The following is a 23,091-nucleotide window of genomic DNA, read 5'->3' as shown; positions in this document are numbered from 1 at the left end:
GTTCCCATTTCGAAAACTGGTATCACTCAAAAGAAGCTAGATTTGAGATGACGAATCGAATGGAGACCTCAATAAGCGCTTGATAAATCGCGAATTGAATTTTTTTTGCTATTTTATTTGAAAATACGTTCGATTTAGATGTCGAGCTCAAATTTTATAACTGATAATTACTTTTCACATTGAAATTCACAACTTTGAGAACCACTGAGGGCCTGAATCAGTTTTGCGATTCAATCTCAAAAATGTAATGGTGGTTTTTAAGAAAATTATACATCTTTCCAATTTCTCTTTCTCGGTCTCCGAAGGTCAGAATCAGTATTTATTTACGTATCAACCATTTAATCCATCAACCATCGCTTCTTTCATTAGCGCTGGGTCATTCTTTGGCTCCGTATAAAAGTTGTGGATAAATGTTTCGGTGCCAAATCGGGTTTTACAGTCGTCTCCTTTTTCTCCGGTATGGGTTTCTCCTGACGGGAGGGGGTATCCTTATCAATTGGATACTTCTTTGGCCTAAATCTTGGCTCTGGTCGAACTTCTTCCCTCTCTCCATCGTTCGGGTAACTTCTCAGAAATCCCCAATTGTTTCGAGATCCGCGTCCTCTGCTTCCTTGATTTTGGTGAAATCTACCACCTCTATTCATTCTAAAATTCATTTTTGAGAATCTGTCGTTAGCGTAGCTGCTAATCCCATAAATGCTAGAAAAATGGGGTCTCCGAAGGTGAGACTATAATAATGAAACCATTTCACAGAGGATAAAAGCTGACGTTTTGAAACTGTCTCAAAACTGTTTCAAAACCATGTATAATTTTGATATTATGGTCTGACACACACAGTGTTTCAAATCTTTGTTTGCATGATTACGTTCCAAAACGCTGTGAAAACCGTTTCATAACAGTTTTAAAACTGCAGTTTTTTTGGAAGTCAAGGTACAGACTGGCGGACAGATAAACGGACAAACGAATTACTGAACCGTTTTTTCAAAACGCAGTTGAATGCTGCAAACTTTTATTAATTAAACTTACTTACTTATGTATTACCTAACTAATTACTGTTCATCCTCTGGAGGTTCTCTACCCGATTAGCGATCGATTCTTGGCAATAAAATTGCCAATTGCCAATTGCCAATACTGAACTTTTGAAAAAAAAAACCAATAAGAAACGCTTAATTTAATAGCCTACTTTGGCAACAGGTTGGTAAAAATTTCTCAACTAATTGCCACTTTGACAGTTCGAGTGGACCGTTTTAATTGGCTCGTAAAATTGCCAATTTTCTGACAATGATTTACCAACGTAAAAATGTTGACACAAATTTGACATTTTTTTGCGAGTATTTTGAATTGGCAAACAATTGACAATTTTATGATTTTTTAAAATATGTAGAAAATACAAATTGGAATTTTCTCTGAAAATCTAATTGAAAATAATATTAATACATAATAACTTGTAACATAGGTACTAAGAAGTAATTAGGTGTAGGTACCTTTACATAAGTAATATAAAAAAATCACACAACAATTTAAAAAAAAAAACTAAATCACAAACACATTCCCAAAGATAGGATATTCTCCCTCCCCCCGCCCCCCAAAAAATACTAAATAAGGTCGCTTAAATGCGTATTACCTAAAAACCGCAAAAAACAAAAAATACGTGTTTTCTAATTGCCTAATTAATATACACATCCATGCTTTTTTATAGCAGTTCACAGTACCAAAGTTAGGTATTGAACTTACAACTTTTAATCTAAAAAAAAAAAAAACAATACATACCTATATTTTTTTTTAAATATAACTTACCTACTTAAAAATTTTATCAAAATAATATTCAAAAATAATATAATTAATAAAATTAAAATAAAATTATTTAAATCTTTCTTATTTATATAATAAACTAATATATTATTAGTTAATCACGACATTGTTTTGAAATATGTACATTTTCGTCGTTGGAATTACTGTCGTTTTGATGGCGATTCCTATTTTCCACCATAAGTATCACCCTCAGCATAATTACGACGTAAGAGATCTTGCCAATTCACGAGTTAAATCAGAATAATCAACTTCATTGGGGTTGTTAGGATCTACATCCCAGTCACCCTTTCCACCCGAAACACATTCATCATCAGAATCGTGATAATCCAATGATTGTTCTGATTTGTCCATTAAGAGAATATCGTCCTTAAAATACCTAGCTGGAGAAATCGTAGAATTTAAACTATCGATTGAAATTGATTTTTTAATCACGGTGGTGTTGGAATCATTATCATTTTTATCTTCGAGGGAAAACTTAGCATAAGCATTGCAAAAATCGGAAAAATTGTAATTAGTTTTTGAGCCAGAAGCTTTGATCAGGTCGCAAATTTCAACATAGTTATCAATATTAAGAGGCTCAGCTTTTTTGATGGAATTATTGACAGGAACTCACAAATCGTCGTAAATCGCAGCAGTCACTTGAATTTTCTAAATTGGTAAATTCTACACAATATTTCTTATACCCAGTTACCCACTTACCTGTTCTTTTGTGAAGATGTAGAAAATTTGTTTATCAAGTTTTTGAATAACTGACTGCTTTAATTCATCAATAGAGTCTATAATTTTTCGTAAATTGGTACCCATGTAGTCATTTTTTTTTACCTTGTTATGAGCATAGGTATATTTATAGATGAGAAATCTGAAAAAACCTCCACTTTTTTTACAGGATATGTTTTATTTGAAAGAAAAAATGCAGTAAAAAATCAAATTAGAAATCAAATTAATATTTTAAAAAGAATTAGTATAAATAAGTAACAATAAAATTAATATTTAAAGAAATAAAATAATATTCAAAGGAAAAATTCATATGACAACGTACATGTTAGCTGTAGGTTGGAAGCAGTGGTATGGTATCATCGGTAAACTATTGAAAAAAAAATTAAATTAATAAAGATTCAAAATACACATAGGTAGGTAACAAGATATTAAAAAAAAAAAAACATAACTCAGTCATAGAAATTCATCTTCCTAGGAATTTCGGAATAGAGTTCTTGGTTTTAATGCCCCATGTTGAGGAGAACTGGTCAGCTCCGTACAACATGGTTTCTTTCTGGTACTCGGGTAACACCACGCACAGGTGTGACATTATAGGATTGACAGGTGAAGTTTTGACACCTGCATTACATACATAGTAAATTAAAAAATTGGTAAGACATTGGTAACCTTCATTGAGTTCATCAGGTGTAAGATAAGACTAACTACGAGTGAAAGTACGTACATAGAGAGCCAGCTTTCAAAGACTTATTTGCTCAATTTCATACTTGATGCAACCGCTTCTGGACTTGAAGGCAGCTGCATATTTGTGTTCGGTTTGAAAATAGGCTTAATCGATACTTTAGATCCTAAAACAAAAAACAGAGAGGGGGTTTTCAATTTGAGTCGTTTTTGTGGTCAGGAGAGACTGTCAAAGTTGCAAAATGACCGTGTTTGCCCTAATTCACGAGTTTCTACCGATATCAGTATTGTTTTAAGGTCATTATCGGATTCTACGCACTTTTTTAAGTAAACAACTTCCCCGATTTTTGACTTATGAAGTTTCAAGCGCATATGGAAGATTTTTATGTATAACATTTTAAAACTCAGAGCGTGCGACGCTGGCGTTACTCCACCACGTAATCGTGGCGCGTAACTCTATGTTCACCCGAAGTTCAAATTGAATTTTTCGTATTTAAAAAAATTTGTCTTATACGCTTGAAACTTTGAAAATCAAAAATAGGGGAAAGTGGTTTACTTGGAAAAGTACGTAGAATCCGAAAATGACTTTTTTTTCGCAAAACAATGCAGATGTCGCCACAAACTCTTGAAGTAGCGCAAAAACGGTCATTTTCGCAACTTCGACCGTCTCTCCTGTCCACTAAAACAACTCAAATTTGAAAAACTCACTTTGAATCGTCAATACTGATATATTCTTCGTCACTTTCTAGATTTTCATTTTCTTTAGTTTCTACTTCTTGATCCTCGTTTTGTTGGGCATTTTGTTGTACCGTTTCTTGTGTATTCATACGAAATGTGTAGGGCCATGTTGTTTTAGGGTCTAAACTATCAATTGAGCCCATTTTCAACCCAAACGCAAAAAAAAAGTCAAAAAAAGTTACCTAGTGTACCTAATTAATAAAATTTTTGTATAAGATTCAAGTCTGACTGTGGATCTTTTGTTGTAAGTTGCGATGTAAACCAATAATTGACATGAATTTTTACTATGAAAAAATGCAACTATGTATCACAAATTGCATTCTTTGTTGCATTTTTCATTCGAAATTCGTTCCTAAACAGATAGATTTTTAAGGAATAAATTGCATTTGACATCCACCTTGCATGATGCATTGCACCTGGAACGTGAAAATACACGTTTTTCTGTGGATTTTCTCCCAAAAAAAATCATGCATAATTCCGCAAATTCTTTATAAACACTTCTTGAAAATTTTTAATAGGGTTTTCAAAAATAGTCAAGAAAGCTAAATTTTTTGGATTTCTTTTGTTGTACCTTATGAAATTCAAATTGTAATCTCACCAACACAGGTTATTTATTAGGTAATAGAAGAAACGTTCATCATCGAAAGAGGTAAAAAATACTTACTACCTATGGAACAATACCTACTCTAATTCAAATATCAAAAATTAATGCATGAATCTATCATTATTTTAAATAATTGTAATCTCACCAAAACAGGTTACCTAATCGAAGAAACGTTCATCATCGAAAGAGGCAAAAAATACTTACTATGGAACAATACTCTTAATTTAAAATGCTTTGGTCATGAGTTGAAGAATGGATGATGGTCTATGGTTAATTGCAAATTAACTGAATACGTTCTGTTCCCCTCCACTCATTTTCAGCTACACAATTTCAAATTCAACCTTAGCCAACCTTATTAGCCATCGAATCTGAATACATACAATCATTTTATCATTAAAAACTGTTGATTTTCATGATAAATTTCTTTCAAACTTCGATGTAGAAAAATTATGTTTTGAGAGGCTTGGTGTAGGTACTAAAAAACTACGTCAAAGATGATCCATCTTAGCCAACTTGGTAGTACTTACCTATCACAGATTTTATAAGTAGGATTTTACTCTATAGATTTTTGTATAAACTCACAATTTTATTGAACAGGAATCAGGATGCCTTCCTGAATTTTCGATTTCCGAAATCCTTTTATTCTCAGAAGTTGTGAATGGCATTTTGTCTTAAATAACTACAACACATACTTAAATTATTGGTTTTGAACTTTTTTCATTATTAACCCTTTCGGCTATGAGACAAACTGACGGATAAAATTTGAAGTGCTTTAAACTGAGTGAGGTCGGTTGCTGCCTAGAACTCAAAATTTGCTGGAAATCGCACATTCAGTAAGTATTCATGTCACAAATGGCAATAAACCTTAAATTGACTATTTTTCCATTTATGACACCGGATATCATTATCAATCAAAATCAAGCCTTCTGAGGCATCTGATATTTCAAGATGAAAATATTGATAACAAGCATTTTAAAATAGAAAAAAAGATGAGCTAAAATAAAATACGTTTTTGTAAAAAAAGAAATTTTTGAAGAAAAACAAGGCATGGGACTTCAAATGGTTATTCAAACTGCAAATGTTTGAAGGTGATTGCTTGTGGGAGGATTAAAATTGATGGAAAAATCTTTGTGTTATAGAGAGCATTTTTTGAAATTTTGAAAACTCGTGTCACAATTCAACCTGAAAAGTATGACGTCATTTTCATTTTTTGACATATACATCTCTCTTGAGGTGATTTGCTTGAGTGAGTAAGTTACCTCAGAAGATGACTAGGTGAACTTTTGCGAGCATTTGAATTTTATGATAGATACTGTGTCATAATACAGCCCTCAATCTATTTGTCATAAGGAGATAATAAAAATAAAATACGTACGTCATGTTGTGGAATTACTGGAATTACTTTTTAGAAGTCATAATACAGATAATGAATTGATTGATCGCAGTCTTTATGACACAATATCCATCATAAAATTCAAATGCTTGCAAAAGTTTACCCAGTCATCTCCTGAGGCAACTTACTCACCCAAGCAAATTATCTCAAGAGAGATGTATGTGTCAGAAGATGAAAATGATACATATTTTTCACAATTTCATTGAAAATTAGCGTTGAATTGTGACATGGGTTTTCAAAATTTCAAAAAATGCTCTCTATAACACAAAGATTTTTCCATCAATTTTAATCTTCCCACAAGCAAACACCTTCAAACATTTGCAGTTTGAATAACTATCAGAAGTCGCATGCCTTGTTTTTCTTCAATAATTTCTTTTTTTTACTCAAACTAATTTTATTTTAGTTCATCTTTTTTTCCATTTTCAAAAATGCTTGTTACCAATACTTTCATCTTGAAATATCAGATGCCTCAGAAGGCTTGATTTTGATTTATAATGCTATTCGGTGTCATGAATGGAATAATGAACAATTTAAGGTTTATTGCCATTTGTGACATGAATACTTTCTGAATGTGCGATTTCCAGCAAATTTTGAGTTCTAGGCAGCAACCGACCTTACTCAGTTTAAAGCACTTCGAATTTTATCCGTCAGTTTGTCTCGTAGCCGAAAGGGTTAATTCACCTTCAGCACCAATATCGACACTAGTACCTACTTGAAAAATTATTTTTACGATTTTCTATATTTAGCTAGATACACATCCACCTAATTAAAATATCGTTTGAATCTCGTAGACATACTTGAGTGGAAATTCAGTCTTTTCGAGCTCTCTAGTTACTCGTAGAAACGAGGATTTTCAAACCCTGTACTCTATTCTGATACCTCGCACTTCGAACCTACAGTACCGCTCGTCGAAAGATAAATGCATTAACGTCAGAAGTATTGTCTAACCTATTGCCTGCTGATAAATGAACCAACGAATTTCAGCCAGAAACGTAAACGAAACGTGTTTTGTACTCGCTAAGTTGGCAAAGTTGTTAACAAAATACTGTAATTTTTTGTTCCGTTTTCCTCCTTTCCCTTACCCTATCTCTTTCTTCGTTTACTCTTCTTGCCTTCTGTCATCCTCGTCGCTGTTGCTTTCTACATGCCAATTATGAATCACTTTGAAAAGAAAAAAATATCGCGAAATGTAATCAGCGAAACTCTCTTTTATCGTTTCGCATTTTCCTTACAGTTTTCCACCAATATTTTTTCTCTCTGTTTTCGTTGTCAGTAAAACTTTGAAAGAAGTTGTCATTCGATGATTTTTTCAAGTTTCGTTTTGACAAGTCGACGATAATGTGGGTGGTGAATTTCACCTATACTTACTGGTATCAGTTAATGTTGTTGATGCTTTTTGAAGAGTCATATTTTTCAAATTTTGCCATAAAAAATAAAGGATGGAAAACCCATTTTTTTGTTACCACCTATTCTATGTTGGTACATGTATTATTTTTCATAAAATTAGTTGACTTTTTTAAATCGCAGAAAATGTTCAATTAAAATAACGATTTTTAATCAAAGCCGACAATAATGTCTTAACCGCGCGATCCACGACGCATGAATGCTTTGGTTCGATAGTATGGTAACTATTCAACTGATGAAGTTATTCATCAGTTTCTGATGATTTCAGCATCAGATAAAAGACAGTCCTCGACTAAAAATTTCCATATTGCTATTTTTGTTTCGCGTATTTTCTGTCTTACCTATACTACGCTCAAACCTCGAAATCCCACGCAAGGGTTAACGAGGAAGAGAAGATGTAAAGATTAAGGGAATAAAAAATAACAACGAACGCAGTAGCGTCACGGTTTTTAATAAAAGTAAAAAATTATCTATTTCCTATAAAATCAAATTACCCGAGGGGGTAGGAAAAAAACGAGGGGAAAATAATGATAAGTTAACAGTTCGTAAAACGATGGCGTTGCGAGAAAGACGGATACGTGGAAAAGCGCGGGAAAAAATCGCAACTTCGTTAACGACCGCCATCGCACATTATACGGTAGCGCGAAAACCACGTCGAGAAGAACGAAAATTACGCCAACGAAGTGTTTTATTTAAAAAAATAATGATAACGCTTTTAAAACACTTTTATAGCTGCATGTTTAATAATAAAAACTAACGAAAAAAATAAATAAAAAAAAATAGCGCGAAATACACCGTTTAAAAAGTTAATTTTTCGCTCGGCAAGTTCGCAGCGAAGACGATGACGATGTGCGGCGGTTTAATGTGTGTGTGAAAAGTTTCGCAAAGTCGTTAGGTGTATTACCCGATAAAGAATTTTTTCGTCCTCGCCGTAAAGAAGTGAAAAAAATTAAGATTACGATAAATTAAAAAGTAATTAATTTAATAATTAGTAACAGAACATTAGACGGAGGCGACGATGAAGCTTGAAGATGGTGTGTGGATTGTGGACGTTACGTAGAGTAAACGCAGTCGCGAAAACATTCCCCGAACTTCACCTCACCCTAGTCGATTCGGCGACGAGTTCTTTACAAACATCCCCACGTGATTTGGTCGTAGTCTGTTCTCGGTTTCTAAGTCGAAATGTCGTTCGAATAGTACCATTTTCTCGTTTAAATTACGCGAGTTTGTTGGGTTTTTTTTTCGTCTCGGGGTGTTTTATTTTTTCCAAGGTGATTGATCGAAGACGTGATTAAGTTTTAAGGTGCTTCGTGAGGTGATTAACCTGAATTTACGTTGCGTTCGAGAGAGAGAATTTTTCTTCCTTTTTTTGAATGGTAATTTTCATCAATTTATTAGATCGATTCAGTTATTTTTCACGAAAAATTCACCTATCGAATGATTGATAATTTTTGATCATTTGAAGAAAATAAGAAATGTGGAGGGGATAGAGTAGTAAAAAAATTCTAATTTTTTTCTCTCGAACAGGTTTTTTACTTAAGGAAATTTTTTCAGTCATTTTACATATGTTGACGATGAAAGGAGAGAATGAGTAGAATTTTTCTGGTGAATTTTCTCGTATTTCCTGAGGATTTTAATGAGTTAAAAATTAGGAAAATTGAGTAAATTTTTTTCAAAATGTAACAAAAAAATTAGAACTGTATTTTACGTTTTGAAAATTTTTAAAATAGGGTTGATGTGGTGGGGGGGGGAGGGCGACATTGACGACTATTTTCAATACAACGTGATTTTTGAGGACTTTCTTATCGCATGTGTGGGTGATGATCCAAAACGAGAAAGAAAGGACGAAGTTTTCCAATAATTCATTTCGCGTGGTTTGATCCTGTTTATTGGGTGATTTTATATTTTGTATTTTCATCGTTCGAAAAAATGACAAAAACGTGAAAATATGGCAGATGAAATTTTATCGAAAGGGAAAAAAAGGACGCCAGCTCAATTCCCTCGACAACAAAATTGTGGTCAACACACCCTATTCGTACATATAAATCGGATAATATTTCAAAACGAAGCACACGATTTATTCGCAATTTCAATATCTCATCGCTGGAAAATATTTACGAGAAAAAATTTCTTCGCGAATGTTTTTTTTCAGCTCTTGTCTCGAGACTTGTATCTATCTAGTAATGATGTCAAAAGAGAGTGGATTTAGAAAGAGAGACAGGCAGAAAGAAATGAAAAAAAAAACGAATGTAGCTGGAAAAAAGGTTGAAAAATTTTTCAATTCGCGATGTTTACCGTGTTAAAATAAATAAAAATATTTTCCAAGTTTTTTTACGTATATAATTTCTTTACATCATTTGCTTTTTCTAAAAGAAAGAAAATTTATAGCGTTGGAGGTTCTTTATTTTTTTGAATAGGACGCGACGCGACGAGGCTCGCTATGTATTTGTTGATGTAGTCTTTCTTCGTGATTTTTTTTGAAACCATTTTAAAAATACGGGTTGAAAAAAAAAGAGAAGGAGAAATCTCATAATTTGTTCCACTTGTCTGGAAAAGATATTTTTTTTTGCGACTCGAAATATAATAAAAAATCAGTAATGAAATTCAGCTCGTTTGCTTTTTTTTTGCTTTTTTTTAAATGAGTAGATAGACTAATTAAAATTTTATTAAATTTTTTACCGTGTTTTTTCCTACTTTTTTTCGAGTCCGCGTTGATAAGAGTTATTTTTAAACTCGACCGGGATGATGATGAAAATTATTCAAATTAGAGAGATCTTTTTGAGAATAAGAGGAAGGGAGATGTTGGGAAGTAGATATTAGATAACGTGATTATTTTTGTTTGTTTGGATTTTTTTTCGTTCAATTTTTCAAAAGTCGAAACATTATTTTTGGTAGAATCGCGAGGAAGTCACAAAGCTTACCTAGATCCGTGTTTTTTTCAGTTTATAATTCCAGGATAAAGATTTACTTACTTTTTGGAATTTTTTTAGATTTAATTTTGTTGATGTATATCAGTGCATATGATGTTTTTCAATATGTACTGCAAATTTGAAATGGCAAAAAATAATTTTCACAAATAATTTTTTTTTATTGGTTGAAATACGCATTGAAAGGAGTAAATTTGAAATTTTGCACTTGCTGAACTTCAATTTGAATCTTTTTATGGAATTTTTCCAATATTGGAATATCCGAAAATTCGTTGAAGGCTCCAGGACTGTTCGAACTGCTCTCCAATTTTTTTCGGAAGGGGGGGGGGTTCAAAAATTGGACATCAACCAAGTTTCTGTTGTCTGCTTCTTGGTACTAACTAATTAGATCTTTCCAACAGTCGTCAAAAAATCATAGATTGACAAAATTTTGTGTTACCAAAAAATATCAAAAATTAATTTTTCTCCCAAATGATTTCATTGTGGAACGAAAAAACTCCCGAGTAATCTTCATTCGATATTATGTATTAGAAATATTACGAATCAGAATAAGGCACCTGCAACACCTGCTCGTATTTGCAAACATTGATAAGGATTTGAGAAGTCGTTCGATGTCTTCAAGTCCCCTCGGTGGAAATTGCGCTCATAATTTAACTAGGTCAAGGTTTTCCTCAACGTTTTTCTGTGTCGTCTTTTCGAGAAGATAACTTCAATGTTTGTTATTTGAAAATCTGGAATGAGTCATTTAATCGCGAAACACCCGTCCGTATATAAAATGTACGAAAGAAGACGACGAAAAATAAAGGGTAAAGTGGCACACGAGAAAATTCCACGATATTGAATTTTTTCTCGTTGGTTTTTTTTTTGCTTGTGTGTGTGTGCTGTACTGTGTACTTACTACTTACCTAGCGTGATGAAAATGAAAAAAATTTATGGAGCGGAATCGAAGATATTTTTCGAAGTGATTAGTTGTTGGTGATTTTTTTTCACATTGGTTCAGTCGACCAACGTACGAAAAGAGTGCTTGGAATTTGTTTCTGTTTCATTTATTTTCGTTAATGGAGTTTGCCTCTCTTTTTTTCTTTCTTTCTTTTTATTTTTATAATGGTTTGCCGGAAGTTATGATGGAAATCGAGTCCAAAATTTTGTATCTGGGAGCAATTTTTCAATGCGAGGTGTGTTGTCTGAGGACAATCCCTATTCCATTTGGAAAAACGGTTTAAATCTTATTGGTGATTATTCCTACGTGTTTGGTACCAAGAATTTTCAGAGCAAGGTAGGAGTCTAGCAAAAAAAAGTCCTCAATACGTAGAAAAATCCAACATTTTTAACTCAGTGCTCAATCCTTTGACTGAATAATGAATATATTACATTTTTTGTCACTTTCACGTCGAGGAACGTACTGATCGGAAGCAAATATATTTACTTACCTACTATCTAGTTGAATAAAAAATTTGATTTTAAATGGTTTTGGAATCTTAATTTGAAATTATTTTAGAAACCCATCAGATGTGCTGTTTGATTCTCTCGAAACACATCTCCAGTGTTTCCAAATCTTTGTACCACATTGGAAGCTTACCAGAGCAAAGAGCATATCTACGGGTACAAAGGCGATTTAACGCTATCCTCGGATTTTTAAAATAACTGCTTTAAGTTGTTCCTTGTGGTCTAAAACCCCAGCGATTCAATTTTTAGATCACTAAATCACCCCGAACGGTCTCCAACTCCTTTTGAAGCTGTAAAACTGCTATTTCAGTTGAAAATGTTCATTCAACCGATTTTCTTTAAACTCACAGAAATTTTGGACGCTGCCGAAGGTCATTCCAGATAATTTTTGGAAATATTCAATCGTGTTTATTTTCATCATTTAGTTCTTTCAGAGTTGTATCGTAAAAGACGCTCAACTACACCATGGATCCGAATTTAGACTGGTGTTTTTATGCTTAATTTTTGTTTTAAAAAAAATGTAAGACGAATTTTCGGAACCTCTGCCTTCTTATTCAAGAGACCACGAGATCAAATCAACTCGAAATGAATAGGTGTATATTGCAATATTTCAGAGAGATTGAGAATTTGAATTTTTTTCTCACACATTTTCATTCAAGTGAGATTTTTTCAATTTGGGAAATTGCGGTCATCATAATTGAAAAAATCGAGAATTTTTAGTTCCTTTGAAATTGCAATACTCGTGTTTCCTGTTGATATTAGTCTAGACTAGCCTATATAGACATGAATTTTGGGTCAGTGGGTCACCCGAAAAGCCGATCAGTGGTTCCTAAATTGGTACGATTCAATTTTTTAGTAGAAATATTTCATTTAAAGCTAGAAAAAATTTCAAATTTGGTTCAAATTCGGGTTGATAAATGCAGTTGCACGTCTATTATGAAAAATTTGATGGTTAAAATTGACCAATTTCAAGGAGAAAAATCGTGAAAATGCTTTCTTTGAAAGAGATCACCGAAAATACAATTGAAAAGCTGAAAATGCACGTTTTTCAAAGAAGATACGTTTGAAAAATTCGTCAAAATATTCCGTAAGTAAGCCGTGGTAGTGTTCAACACTCAGTTGGGAACGGCCAAGGATGAAAATTTTCAACTGAATTTACAATTTCGCCCTTTTAAAAAGATTTGCGTGAGTTGGCGATCTAAAAATTTTATCAGGGGTTCGTACCATCAAAAACAACTTCCAAAATTTGAGCTTTTTGAGTGTCTTCAACGATCTGAACATTTTTTTTTGGTGTTTTTAATTACTAGATTATTACATCCTTCGTAAGGAGGTTTATATGGAATTCGCTAAGTTATGTTTTTTGATTAAGGTGATGAATTTTTCTATTTCAGAGGGATCGTCAGGAATGAATGGGGAGTCTTGTCCTATTTGTAGAGATGATCGATCTTGGAGCAGACGGGGAGAGTAGAATAATAAGTGTTGAATAGAGAGGGGTTCAGATGAGCAAAATTGACATGAGGGTTTTGGTGCTTTTTGGTAAAGGTAGTTATGGGTAATTTTGGTGTCCAATTCTCAGTCGTGTGAGTATGACTTCTTCAAGTGTGTTTAAATGAGAGAGGTTTTTCCAAGGATGGACTGATTTTTTATGTTGAAAGAGCTTGTTTGAGGTTTGGAGGGACCAAAAGTTTTGCCATTTCTTAAGTGTGCTTTGGGTGAAGATAGATTTGAGGTCGTCAGCTGTGATAAATGTGAGAGGAGAAAGGGTGGTGGCGGATTTTGAATTTATAATTTATCTACTATTTCATTTCCTGAGATTCCAACATGGCTGGATACATACATATACATAAACTGTATGGAGTAATTTGCATTTTGTAAGTCTAATAGAGTTTTATGAATGTTTTGAATTAGAAGGTGATCAGAAAATAGATTTTGAATTGCAGTTAGTGAGCTGAGGGAATCACTTTGAATTAAGAAGGACTTATTTTCTGATTCATAAGTGAGTATATCACAGAGACAGTGGAAAATAGCTGTGAGTTCGACGATCTGAACATGATAATGTGCAAGTACTAAGAATATCAAAAAGTCCCTTGAATCAATTAAAAAAAAAAAAAAAGTAAAATTAAAAATGTTTCATTTCTTTTATTGACGACATTTGGCCATAATTTTTCGTGAGAATCTATTAAATTGAAAACTGATCCCTTTGCCAGGTAACCAGCATACGTAGGAGTGTTTCAAAACCTCTAGTCAGAATTTTGGTTATTCAGGTGGTTAAATCTTTGATTTTTGGGGACTTTTTTAAACATTTTCAATTTTGTTTAAGTTATGTAAGTAAGTACATATTAACATCGTTAATTGAGGAGGGAAGGCAAAGGAAATGGAAATAAACGACCAGAACTTCAGAAATTATCAATCGAAGAATTGGGAGAGAGCAAAAAATAAAACATTTTCAACTGTGACAAAATTTATTTCATTTTCTTCAATTTTTTTTGATTAATATCGAATTTACTCTGGTGAAATTGCAATCTTAAGATTCTTGAAGAGGATTGCAAGTTGCTCTCTGCCCCCTCACGATATATTGATGTCGAAAAGATTCGAGTACATACCTAGGTAGGTAAAGGTATGAATTATTATTAGTCCAGCCGAAACGAAGGTGATCATTTTGAATAATTTACAATTTGTTTGAAAAGATCTCATTGAAATTTCTCACCTTGGGATGATTTTTTTTCAATTTACCTTCCTAAAAAACGAAATTTCGCAAATCCTTGACTTAAATTAAAATTTTTGCGTTCTAGCCTTGTCTTTTCAGTTTAAAATACATCATTGAAACATTGTGAGAAAAACGTCATTAAAAATGTTTGAATTATAGTACCTTGAATAGGGCGACAATGTGAGGTCATGGAGAGAGCGGGGTGTGTAGAAAAACATGTAGCAAAGCGAGTTCAAACATTTTGAATAATTCTTCTACATATATTTTTATGATGTGTATCCTTTCTGTCACTTTCGTGTAGAGCAACGTGTTGATCTGAAACACGTAAATATCTTTACTTACTTACTTTTTTTCTTCACTTGCTAGAAAATTTTATCGCTTCGTACACACTAGGTATATTCGTTTTTTTTTCACTGAGTTTATGTGGTTGAATCGCGTTAAAATTGATACACTTACTCCTAATACTATTCCTACTTTTCGACTTACTTACTGAAAATCACCCCTTCTATCGCACTCGATATTCGCTACTTAAAGTCAAAGTTCAAACGAACTGGTGAACCGAGAAAGGGGAAGAAATCTCCACCGCATCGATCCTTTTCAAACTCTCATACACGATAAAAGGCTTTTTAACCGCGGAATGTAAATTTTTATTAATTGATTTCAACAAGTTTATCAAAACGATGAAATAAGTACTAGAGAGAGAAAGAGAGAGAGAAAGAACGATAGTAAAGTAGGGTTCGTTTGAATCGAGTCTTCCTGTTCCTTCTCGGCTGTACTGCTTTTCATCATCGTCGTAGGAGTATAAAAGGAGGCATAATATTCTTTTCGGTCCAGAAGTGCGATCGGGTGCGGTCTATATACTTTTGCCTTTGTGTTTCATGTCTCGGAACCGCTCGCTCTCCCCATAATGAAACAATTTAACTGACTCGATGCCGCCCTCACCGCCATCTCCGCTGTCTCAGCTTTTAGACCCTAAAAACCGCGAAATACTCAAATCCCTGTATATATATTCTATTCATTAGATGCTAAATGGGTGGTGGCGAAATGGCGAAGTTAAAATTTCGCAATTTCTCTTCGTCCTTCCTGATACTAGTACATAGCTACAAAACTATACAGAACACAGATATACGCGAAGCAGATTCGCTCTTTCTCCCTTTCTGTCTCGTATAACAAAAACGTCGTCCCTTTTCGTGTTTCGGTAACATAAACGCCCGTGAACGAGGAACTGCGAGTAAACGAAATAACCATATCGTGTCGCCAATAAATAAATCCAAAACTCTATAAACATTCTACCACCCGTTTTCGCCACCATTCCATTATACTCTATTTCAATACGCCGACAATCTATATATAAATAACCAAATCATCCTTAATATACCCAATTCTCATTCAACACCATCGCCTATAGCCGCGTATCGCTTCCATACAATAAATATCCGTAGACGTAAATTGTTTAGTTTAAGTATCACCGCCGCGTCTAATTAACCCGTTTCCTTTTAACGAATCCCGAACGAATATCCATTTGATTATACGAGGGGCTCTTCCTTACGGTGTTTCCTTCTTACCTTCGATTTCGTCCTATGCGATGTATTGTAACTATTCATCTAGAGATGAGGCGATGATGATGAAAATGACTGAAACGTCGTGCATGTTTTTGGTATGTTGGTGTCTTATGAACTTCAATTTTACAAGGAAGTATCTCGATCGATAGAATATCGGTGAACATAACAGATCGAAAGAGTGAAATTTCGAGTCCTGAGCTTAATTTTTCATTTGTCACTTTTTTAGAAATTTTCTAATTTGCTCATTATTGCCAATGGAAATAGACACATCAGAAATTTGATCAAATTGAAGCAGACAACTGTTTATTTATTCTATTTTCGACCTACTAAACAATTTTTACTTGGTGTTTCTTACCCGTTTTGGAGTCTCTCATCGAAGTGTTGGATTAGCCAGTTTTTACAATTGAAAAATTCCTTTAAAAAGATCCAAATAAAATTCAGCGCATACAAACCTGAATTTTTTGTTTCTGTGACTTTCTTGATCGTTTCAAGAATCAAATTCAGAACTGCTAATTTTATTTATCTTATGTATCTATGCGCTGAATTTGAGCTGAGCCCTTTTTGAAGAATTTTTTTGAAAACTTGAGTGCCAGAAATTTGATGAAACCTCTAAAGGTACTTGAATCTACAGTTTGATTGATTTGAGAGGTCAAAAATGACTGAGGTACGCAGCTTTCATCTTCTTGCTTTGCTCAACTGGCCTGGACCTGAAAGGATTTCAGTTTTTAAAAACTTGCCAATGGTCAAAAAACGAAATTAACCTGATGTAATGTATTTTTCTTTCTTTTTCTGGACTAAATCTAAACTACACATCTTTTGAATGAAAACTTTTGATTCTTGATCACCTAGGTACTTCAAGATAAGATACCTAGGTACTTACCACTATTGGAAATCTTAATCAGTTGAAACTACAAGCAAAATAAAATAAAAATTACCTACTTTGTACATCTTCTCCAACCAATACATATAACATTAACAGAACCGTGAAATAGTACGTAGGTATGTATGTACTTACAAATACATATAGAAAAATTTCTGGTTTTTCAAAAATCGATTTGAAGTTTTGGTTCAATTTTTCACCATGAAGTAGGGAATTTTTTGCAATTGAAAGAGTACGAGTAACTCTTCAACTAACGAAAACCAATGTTACCAACTTCGGAACACTGCGTGTGTATTTATCACAGCGCTTGCAATCGAGTTTTGAGCAAAACGTTTCAAAGCACCATAGAAAAAGAACTGAGGACCACTTTTTTTTTTCAACGAAAGTTTACACTTTGATCTTTTGATTAAAACCTTCAGGTATGCTGAAGAAGCAATATTTCCCCAAGAAAAACATCATCAAAGTTGCACTATTTTTTAAATAAAAATTCAAGATTGAAAAATCAAAATCACTAAAAAGTCACTTGAAAAATTCATGTTTTCGTGGTTTTTTTTCTACTTTGGTAATTTGAAGCCTCTATATCTCGATGAGATTTGAAGGTTGAGGAGTGGGAATGGTGTTATATGAAAGAGGGGATGACGTAGTTTTCGAATGTGTGGTCGCTTTAAAAAGGACATATATGTACAATACACACATATGACCCTTCTAATGCGACGGGTTCAATTGAAGAGCTCTATTCCACAGTGGGTTAAGACATTTTTTCCACCCAAAAATGCGTTTACAATTTTTGATGCTAAAATTTGTTCTGTTTCCAAAGGTCGGTGCACCTTTCCTTTCTTTGGACATCGAACAATTGCTTGTAGAAAAATTTATTTTGAAAAATCGATGACTTGACCCACTTTTGAAGCAAAAATCTCCGTAAAACGTGTTTTTTAAAAAAATAACTTAACCCACTTTGGAATAGAGCTCTTCAATTGTAATAAGCAATGAAAACTTTTGGATTCTCAATCACTTAGAATATTCAAGAAAGATAGTACTACTAATTGGGAATCTATTCAGTTGAATCTACAAGTAAAATAGAATAAAAATTACTTACTTTATCCATGTATAATAGGCGTTATTTTTGAAAATGTTTAATAAAAAAAATATGGCAAACATAAATGTGAAAAATGTTAGGGTACGGTACTGGTACACATATGAAAAAATGAACACATAAAAATTTCAAAAAATGAATATATCTCTACACTAAATCCTTGCAGACAACTTCAGTATAAGCCTGTTTTCTACATGACCACATCCAAGTTCCTAATTATGCATTTTTGGCATACAAGATGTCCGCAAGGGATCTATACTCCACACTTCCAGGTGCCTATTAGGCAAATATGACATTGCCCTACTCTTATCCTGGGAAAAGCTTGTCCCTCACACCAAGCTTCCCTGCAATAACCGACACAGTTACACGCTTCCTCACCTTAATGCAGATGGGGCACTTTCAGCACTGATTGAAAGTTGATACAGTGCTCCTGGTCTTGAACATCAGCTTGTTGAAATAATGCCCGCAGCGGTATCTCCTTCACTGTCATTGCTGGTATTAGCCTTGTCAGTTTCACTGTGGCTGATATCCTCATTTGCCTCATTCATCTCACGAAATGGGCTTGTAAAACATTCAAATTTAAAATCAGAGTAAGGCCTTACTTTAAACACAATTTCAAGATAATCTAGTTAAACAAATGAGTTCACGTGAATGTCGAGCGATGCGAGGTTCACCCCATAGAAATGGGGTTCTAAAAGACCTAAAAAGCACAACTTTGAAAAAATGTAATAAAACAAACGAGCTCATGCGAATGTTGAGCGATGCGAGGTTTATCTCATAAAATGGCCTAATATGTAAAACGTAAATTTAAAATCAAAGTACATACTTAATGAAGCACAACTTTCAAAAATGTAATCAAACAAACGAGCTCATGTGAATGTCGAGAAATGCGAGTTTCAAGTCGAGAAAAAATGTGGGTGAATACTAGTAGAAGTGAAAAGAAGATAAGGAAGTGGTTGATTTCCATCATCGCTGTCACTAATGACACCACCAGGTCAATAATGAATGGCATAGAGTATCTGAGCATAATTAAATTTAAAAGCATACTAATTCTTTCACAACTTACCAACTTACTTATCTTATTTGCTTTTTTGGCCTAGTAAACTCTTAATTTCAGCTTGAATAATCTGACATACTCTAGGGTTAGCAGATGATACTTACACCATTTTTACATACATAATTACAGATAATTCTTTTATTGGTACCGACTGTACAGGTTTAAGCACTTCTGTCGTTGAAGTTTGAGCAAAATAGTTGACAGAACAACAAACTATATTGTTATTAGTGCGGTATTTAAAAGTTTACATGTTGGTAACACTGCTGTGTCTCACCTGTTTGCTTGAGAGAAATGAAATATGTGTACATGGTTGTAAAGAGGAAAAATTCCATTGTAAAAAAGTTGTTTCGTATCAAAAGTTAGATCTATACAATATTTGCTGGTAGGTATACCTTTTACAAAAATCAGTCGTTTTTCGAAACTTTTCAAAACGTTCTTCGACATGCTTTTGTTGATTGTGGCACAATCGGCACGCAAATCTTCCAAATCATAAACTTTGGCTGTGTACACTTTCTGTTTAAGATGTCCCCAAAGAAAGTACCTACTTACTTGTAACAGAAAATAGCAAATTAAATGCAATCGATGCATATCTAAATCTTTGATGCAATGACACTAGCAACCCATGGTTTTCTGCTATTAGATAATCCGTTAGCACTTTCTGCTCATCTTGAAGCCCACTTTCTTTACAATCTAATGTAAGAATAGAAAATCGATTTCAAAAAGTGAAAAAAGGCTAGTATTGGTGCAATATTAAATAATCTAAAACATACCAAAAAGATAGAAGAAAAATAAATGAATACTTACTAACACTGGCACTGGCATGTCGCACGGAATATGAATATCTAAAATAGGTGAACATGGTTGTGAAGAGGAAAAATTCCATTATAAAAAAGTTATTTCATAATAAAAGTTGGATCATCTGTTTTTGTTGTTGAATGTGAATGCTTATTACTTACAGTAGAGGTAGACATGATGGAAAATACAATAGCAAAGAACAATACACACCATCACTGCATACAGTGCAGAAAACTCAAATGAAGAAAATAATATGTACCACCTGCTGCGTATCAAATCGAGTGAAATCAAGGAGTGGGGATTTCCTGACTAATGAGTCATTCCAGATTGAGGAGGACCCGTCGCGTCTGTTTGGCGCCAATGGACAGGGATGGAAGTCCGAACGCGGAGTGCCTGAGCCATCCCCTGAAAATTTTCCAGTATTATAATGCATTAATCAGCATTTACGGTTACTTACTGCTTTGCCATCGCCATCTTAAAAAAAGTAAAGGTTCAGTAATGGGAAATATTTAATCGAACGACAAAAAAGGTGGTTTGAACGACAGGCAAGTCTTACGACAATAAGAGGGGTATTAACGACAAATTAGGTACTAAAAACAGAAGTTTTTAAACGACTAAACAGGTCGTCATCACGACTATTTTTGTCTATGAATCACGACTACTTCTCCCGACAGATATGAGTGTTAGAACGACAAAGTATGTATGATTTTCAGCGACAACTATATACATCTGTACTTGGGTATAGTGTTTGAACTGCACATAATTGGTAGAATGGAATATGATAAAGTTGTAATTCAAAACTGTCTACATTTTGCCAATTCTCCAGATGTGTTTTTAAAGGAGTGGATCTCTGGGTATCAATGGGCTGCTCAAAACAAAAAAGTGATTCAAATTCCAGGCGATACCAGTGCTGCTTCCTTTTTTTCACCACCTCCAGCACAGCCAAACACTCAATTACTCCCAAATTGATCGAAACCTTCAAATCTGCAGACAAACATTGGAAAACTTTTGACGAATTCCTCAAACTCACGCATTGAATTTGGAAGATCAGCATTGTATCGAACAATTTGGAATTATCAACTTGCTCATGCCCTTATTTCATGAAAAGAACAACATGTAAACATGTACTTGGAATGCAAAGTTGTCAGAAATGGGTTCGGGCTCCCCCCCCCCACCGAGGCGAAATCCATTTCCTTCGGCCAAAAACGCAAGCGTGGGAGGCCAGCTAAATCCAAAAGGGCACTATTGGTGCTATAAAACTTTTTTTTTCTATCAATTTGCAAATGTGTAGTCTGTGTAGTCTCTTTTTCATTGTATAAATTGTTGTTTTTTAATCATAAAATTAGTCGTTCCTAGATTCTATTGTGTCGTGAATTTCGCTTATCCGGTTGTCGTGTAAAATAATTATTTGTCGTTGAATGCATTTTTTTACCGTGCAATATAAAATGCCTGTCGTTGAAGTAATTTTTTTGTCGTGCATTCCCCCTTTTTTGTCGTAACGATAAATCATACCCTTCAGTAATGTCTGTATACCTGATTCCGAAGCCACAGCTTGATAGTTTAGTACTGGCTGTCTTTCTGAATTAAGATACCCAAAAATGTATGGTGGCACGGGAGGGGATCGCTCCATGTCTGCAATCCTTGAAACAAGTTCCAAGCTGCAATCAATGAGACCATGCTGGAGAACGTTTTGAAAAGTTTCGAAAAAGACCAAATTTTGTGAAAGGTACCTATACCTAATGATAAACATCATAGGCATAGATTCAAAAATTATTTATGTTATTAATTTTAATTTCTTGAAACGTACAAAATTATGCTTATTAGTAAATTACTAATGAGATTTATTTCTAAAACTGAAAAATGTAGGTTTAGGGTATCCCAGCCAAAATCAAAGCCAACATTTTTGGGTAAATACCCTCTAATTTTTTAGCTTTAGTCTCAATGTGTGTTTTGACCCAATCGATGCATGTTTACTCGTGCTGCAATGTACCATGTTCAATTTTCAACTGTCGCGAAATATGTATAGAAATTTTTTTGTAGTGCACATAGAAATTAGCAAAAAAAGGTTTTATACCTACATTTTTCAAGCAGGATAAATTTTAAATTGAAGGTGTTGTACCTAAGTGCTTTGAAAAATCATTAAAAATGTAAAATTATTTTATATACTTAATTCACCATGCATTACAATTAGGTCAATTGCAATAAATTAACAGAAACTGAATCGAAAAATGCAAAATATTTGTACCTACCTACCTACATTATTATTAATACAATTTTCTTTTCGAGGTTTCTTCTCTATACAATCGGAATATAATTTACGATGTTGCTGAAATACCTACACTGCTGGAGAAACTGCCTTTGCTCTTTGGTTGTAGTAATTTTTCCATGAAAATCAGTCATAAGTTTCACATCGCGTTCTGCGACATCATTTACTGTTCGTAAGTGGTGTAAAATGCGATATTAAAAGAAGAAATATTTAAAATTACTTACTTACCTACTTTAAATGTCCTTCAATCACATTAATTTCATTATTACGTAGCTATAATTTTTTTTTAGTGCTGCTTTCCAATGAGCAACACCGCAAATCGCGGAAATTATCATTTTGTCTTGAAAATACCCGAAAAAGTAAGCACATACATTTCAAAAAATCAAAAATACATATAAAAGTTTAATTTTTTTCAGTTTTTCACTTTTTTAAAAATCATTTTTCGAAGGTTTGGGTTTTGACTTCGGTTTTTTTTGACGTTTTAGGGTTCTGGCTTCAGTTTTTTGGACATTTTGGGTCCTGGCTTCGTTTTTTTTTGACGTTTTGGGTTCTAGCTTCAGTTTTCCAAAAGCTCACAGAAATAAACATGAGAAAATTTTTAGTTCTTTAGTTTTCCGCATATACCGGACGAACAGTGCGTCTTAGCAAATATCTGATGAAAGTGATCTCGAAGAGAATTAAATTCTCTACAATTTCGGTGTTTGTGAAATTTTCGTAGGAAGCTTTGTTTCACTTTGAGGTTGTATTTTAAAAAAGTTGGTCTGTAAATTTTATCATTTGTTTGAAAAAAAAATCAGTACGTTTCTTCGCGACACCAAAACCGGACATGACTTCAGAGCAAAAATGACCACGAATTCGTGTTCTACTCGCACGTGAAAAATTACATTAAAATGTCATTCGCACCATAATTTGGAAAAGATTCAATTTTTTTCAAAAATTCCAAAAGCTCAGTAAACTTTAAACGCGTTTATCTCGAAGACTCATTTTCGCACGTAAGCTCCCTTTTCGTAGA

At 33.7% G+C, this 23,091-nt stretch overlaps 1 protein-coding gene across 5 annotated transcripts in view; it reads left to right on the top strand.

Moving 5' to 3' along the window:
* Nucleotides 1-23,091, top strand: part of LOC135841590 (protein prickle-like) — a 511,819-nt gene that overhangs the window by 146,661 nt on the left and 342,067 nt on the right. The window contains exon 1 of one of the 5 annotated variants that reach the window (XM_065358613.1): nt 8,494-8,722. The exons of the other annotated variants lie outside the window; for them this stretch is intronic. The gene's annotated coding sequence lies outside the window, so the exon portion shown is untranslated. Of the gene's footprint in view, nt 1-8,493; nt 8,723-23,091 lie in introns of those variants that run through there. 5 annotated transcript variants of the gene reach the window in all.

This window comes from Planococcus citri, chromosome 3 (genome assembly GCF_950023065.1).
Source record: "Planococcus citri chromosome 3, ihPlaCitr1.1, whole genome shotgun sequence".
NCBI lineage: Eukaryota > Metazoa > Arthropoda > Insecta > Hemiptera > Pseudococcidae > Planococcus > Planococcus citri.
This window is presented reverse-complemented; position numbering and strand designations above follow the sequence as displayed.